The sequence below is a fragment of the Pinus tabuliformis genome, chromosome J (genome assembly GCF_031772625.1).
Source record: "Pinus tabuliformis cultivar Carrire ecotype Pingquan chromosome J, CPIR1, whole genome shotgun sequence".
Classification (NCBI taxonomy): Eukaryota; Viridiplantae; Streptophyta; class Pinopsida; order Pinales; family Pinaceae; genus Pinus; species Pinus tabuliformis.
In genome coordinates, this window is record NC_142295.1 from 1,021,338,824 (window position 1) to 1,021,344,823 (window position 6,000).

The window sequence follows — 6,000 nt, forward strand, 5'->3', positions numbered from 1 at the left end:
AGCTTATGGGAAATATGATATATTAAATTAAATTGCAAAGTAGTTCAATTATTAAAAATGTTTCCGAAAATTATTATTCATAAAATTCATGGCAGATTTATCGCAAATTAATGGAGCCATGGTCGCTAATCTATTCTATTGAATGAGAATGGGAATGGAAGCTATTACATACCTGTACCTTGAATTTTTTTGGAGAAGGATGTTGAAGGGTTTGCATTATATTGAAGTCCCGTGAATTCATTGAAAAAGTCAACATTACCATCCTCCTAGAAGATAGGATAACATGAACAAGTTATCAATAAATGAACACGTAATTAAATCTGCAACAAACATGTTGTTAAACCTGTAACATTTTCAATTAAATTTTATACCAAAACAAAGCTTAAAACCATACTATATAAATAGAATTCAGTACCATCCATGCATACAATCACATACATAAAGATGGCATGACTATCACACACAAATCGACATACTCAAACAACAGACTTACTCACTCACACGGAAACCAAACACACATCTAAGCACGCAGACTTGCCAATCTGAATATAGAAGATTGAAACCAACCACACATCTAAACACACAGACTTGCCAATCTGAATATAGATAGATGAGGAGAAAAATACTGGAAAATGATAAGAATTTCCCTCCCTCCTTCGACGAGTATATTCTTCGGGCTGCCGGGTATATGTAGTTCCCACGCCCTTTTGAAGGTTTTATCGACGCCGAGCATTATACGTTGCCGAGTGTTATAGGTTGGTTTCTGGTTATGTTCTAACACGCGCCCGTAAATACCGGCGTGTAATACGCTGACAAACGAAATTTACGCGGCGTGTAATACGCTGACAAACGATGTTTTTGTGAGACGAACTTGACATAAAACAAACGAACTTGACATAAAACAAACGCAAATACCGGCGTGTAATACGCTGACAAACGATGCTTTTGTCATAGAATATAACGAACTTGAAATAAAACAAACGAAGCAACGAGTGGAATATGCCGCTTTATGGTCAGATATCCTAACAAATTACAGGTGCCCACTACTCCGCATAAATTCTTTTGTTGAGAAGATTGGGTATATTTCAAATTTAAAAATCGCGTTGGTTTTTTCTAATATTGCACGGTTTGAAAGGAGGCTAAATAATGTTTCAAATCGATTTTCATTATTTATGGCTCTCTCATGTGATGTTCACATAATGAGTTTGCTTCATGAGTTTGCTTCGAATTGTTTTTTTAATTTTGGTATGATATACTAACCGTAGAAGCTTTCTCAATACAGTTGTGGACATTTTAGTTTGGAAATTATTTTTTTATTTTACAATTGTATCATATTTGTAAAAGTTAAAAGTAAAAACATAATAGCAGTTAGTTTTAATGGTTAAATTTAGAAAATATTAATTATAGTCTTGAAAGTTCAAACAAGCAAAACGATAATGACTATATTTAGAAACAAGAAAATAATTTGCATTCTTGAATATTTCTATCACATTTAAGCAAACTCCAATTGTTGAATTTAAAAAATATTACTTAAATTTATTAAATTTTTGAAATACAAAATTTAGAGAGAAGATCCCTAACTCCATTCTCCAATGTCATAGAAAAACAAAAACAGTTAAATTTAAAAATAAAAAATCTTACAAAAAAATTTAAAGAAACCTTACAAAGTTATTGGTGAAATTAAAAAATAAAAATGTGAATTGCTTGCATGAAAATGCATAAAGTTAACGCATCAATTCAAAGGGTGAATCTATATATAAGCGGCCTAAACAGTGGATGCCCTCTAAAACTTTATCTACACAACATCTCGATGATGTCTTGAATAATGAAAAGGAATTCGCAGAATTATGAACCAGCAATGACCAATGAGGGTAATTATAATTATTGTTTTTTTTGCTATATAGTAAAATTTTCAAAATGGTAGGTTCCTTAACAACAAAATCCCATATAAGAATTAATAATACTATACTCTAAGAAATAAAAATCATATGGATTAATAGTATTTTTAATTAATAATAAAAAGACAGTTAATTTATAGTTTTTTTTTCTAAATAATCTTAGATTCTAAAATTTTGAATGATACATTATACAAATAAATTATTTATCTCAAATTTATGGATAGATTAATTTTTTTCAATATTCTTAAGAGTGTTGCAAAACCTTAGCCGTAGTTACTAAATTTTTGAGGGCTTATTTTCTTAAGGTCCATTAGTTGTATGATTACAACGAGGGAAATAATATGGAAGCATCCACTAATATTTTGATTTTAAAATAAAAATATTAATATATATATGAATTCTCTAATTATAATAAATTCATTATTAGATATTCATATTTATTGCGCTATATATTAACATCCACTAATTGTTTAATACAATATGTGTCCCTTAACCAAAAGGCATTATGAATGCCAAAAAACTGAGATGTCCCATAACCCATATAACCCCTATTTTATAGTCACCACTAGTACTCTTAGAGAATTACAAACTCTACCACACTTCCATCTCTAACTACTATTACCATTAAGAGAAAATGACATTGATTTTATAATCCTTAACATACAATCTCTAAAATTAGGTAAACCAAATCTTCCATAATGCCACCTCTAACAACTATTGCCGTTAACAAAAAATGGCATTGATTACATAATAATCCTTAACATACAAACCCTAAAATTTGGTAAACCATAGTGCACAGTGATCTTTAACACAATGAATTCTAGAAATTATTCTGCCCTAGTACAGTGTCACGATAAAGACATTGTGACTCCTAAAATGTCACGACACATATCAACTTTAATACTTAGCACATTAACTATAACCTATATATACTTAAACTGACATAACGTAGTCAAGGTAGAGGTGAATCAATTGTAGCTCCTTCAAATTAAATTCCATTAGAAGGGAATATTTTGAATATTATGTAGATGTTATTTTGACTATTGACATTGACCGAAAGAGCACTTTATGGAAGTTAGTCTATGCAATGATATTGATGAACACTCATAATTCTCCCATTACATAATATCATAATGGTATATATTTTGTAGATCACTTGGGGCCTTAATGTTGGTGTGTCAAGCACATTTCAGCTATTATGCTTATTCTTTCACAAACTTAATTGTATATTTCTCAGATTTTATAAAACAATATTGATGAGTACTATAATTCTCCCTTCGATAATATGATAATGGCATATATTTTGTAGATCACTTGGGGCCTTAATTTTCGTGTGTCAAGCCCATTTCAACTACTATGCTTATTTTTTCACAAATTTAATTGTATATTTCTCAGATTTTATAAAACAATATGATTTTTTCAGGTTTATCCCTGGATTTTTTATTATATTATTTGTATTTCAATGTTGATTAGATTCTATGAAAATACCAAAATCGATTCCTTCCAGAATGTACTGTCTCAAGATTTCAATGGCTGTAAAGTATTTTTGTCTTACATGTAAAAGAGAATTTAAAGTAGTGGAATAAATCAACTGAGAATAATAGCCAAAAGTAGAAATTACCACATTCAAAAGAGAATAAACCAAGAAAGAGATAATAGAATAAATGTTATTATTATCATGATGAGGAGGTAATGGAGACATATATCGATATCCCATGTATCATAAAAATGGTAAGCATTTATTTTATAGTGTCGCTCTATAAATTTGGAGTAAACATATTTTGATACATATTTCATTAGAATCTATTAAATGATAGAAGCGATTGTAGGAAGAAAAAACATTACCCGACACAACAACATCCAAGGAATTTTTCCGATGAGGTTGCAACCCACCAGTCATAGATGTTATAGGTTCTTCAGATTTCCTAGCTCAAAAGGCATGACTCCATTCAGAAATTGTTGGTTAAGTTAAATTGTAAAAGTTTCAAAAGATTCCCTAAAATGGATGGAATTTTAGCATTAGAAAATTGGAGAAAATGTTCAATACTTGCAACTATGGTAGTTGGGTGAAAGTGGCAGGGACTAAACCCTTAAGTTATTTGTGGAGAGATCTAGATGTTTATGTCTTGAAAGCTGAGAGACAATGTCTAAGAGTAGGAGTCAAACAAGGATAATATTGTGTGATAAACCCAAATACTTGAGGTTAATGCATCTTCCCAAGTCCACATGACTACTCCCTGAATCATTGATGTAATTTGAAATCTATGCATTAATTTTTAATTGGAGTGAGGCAAGCCAAGATGACAATCTACTATTTGTTGGGATAAATCCCAAATTTTCATTAAATGCCCACCAAATTATTATTTTCAAATTTCCATTAACAATTTTTCTACAACATTGTGATTGCCATGATAAAACATTTAGGCTAACACGTAAGAGTTCAGTTGAGTTAAAAGCTTCACTTGTCTTAGATAAGTATTCAATGTGTTAGTTTGAATGTTCACATTTATAATAGTTATCCATAAAATATTAGCTTAAAACTAATAAATACTAATATAATATATCTTACTAAATATTTATCTAATTTAAATTGATTTCAAATATTGTTTTCAAATTTCTATTAACAATTATGTATCGTATGTGTGCACAATTATGAGTTCTAGGTAAAGAGGTTCAACCTTATATTAGTGAAAAAATTCTTAGCTACAAGCCAAATTCAACTCATTTTGTGCATATTTATCCTTCATAATCGTTTCAGAAAATATAATACCAAATATTTTGTTGACAAGATTGGGTAGAAAGCTTCAAGTGTTATAGGTAGTTATAGGTAAGTATTTAATGTGATAACATAAAATATCATTAACACTTGAATTAGTTATCCATATAAAACTAGTAATAAAAATTATTGAGCAATGTAAGAATATTGAATAGGAAAGTTCCAAAGCAATATGATAAAATCTATGAGTTAGAAAATATTTAAATATATAAATAAGGTCTAATTTATAGACAAAATAGTATTTTTCATTCTGGGATACAATCTCAAGAAAGATTGATTTTTTATTGTCTAAAATACATCTTTGAATTCATAAATTAATTGAGCCCCCGAAGAAACCTTGGGGACTGAAATTCTACAAATTGAACAACTAGAACTCAACTTTTTAAAAATAGCTACTAGAATTTGGTTTAAATTGAAATTAATTAAAATAATGGTAATGATAAAAGCTATTTCGTCTATAAGCTAGACTACACGTAAAAATAATAATTATCTTAAACACATAATTAATATAATATTTAAATATATGTGCGTTAAAAATATTATAATTTTAATCCAATGTAATATAAGAACAACTAGTAATCAATAAATATATAATTTGTACAATGGTGATTTTTTCTTCCAACACTATAAAAGTCTATCATTATTAGTTAAGCTATTCATTTTTTGTTGTTACTGTTATTCAAGGAAAACTACTCCATCTGGAATGACCCGTTAGTGGTCTACAAGGTGTCTGATGACTCATGTGCTTGGGTCATTAACCTACTTTCTATTTTCGTAAGTATTTTTAAATCTTAATTGTAGCACTTAAAACTATATTAATGATAATTTTACATGTATTATAATACATTAATAGGAGTAGTTAATTTAGTGAATATACATGTATTGGTTAGTTGATGTTTTAATACATTTTAGTGAATTTTTTATAGTGTCAAAAATATTTATCTAATAAATTTCAATGGTAAGTAATTATTATTTAGATAATACCATTTTTTCAGAATGTTAATAGTATGGTTTAAGTTTCTTGATAGGCTTGCAACTAATATATTACTCCAATTAAAACCATATATTTACTACAATTGAATAAGAACAAAATGAAATATAAGGATACATATGTAATTGAGAATATATTCAAAGTATCACAAAGTATTTGTAGAACATAAAGATTACAAAATAGAAGCTTCCATGATTAATTCTAAAACTATGTGCCATTGATTTATGACAAAGACATCTCTCATCAATATTCTTTAGATGTGAGGGTATTACCTTATTGAGTAGATAGTCCAAGTAATGATTTTATTACAAATAAAATATAGATATAATTGAGCA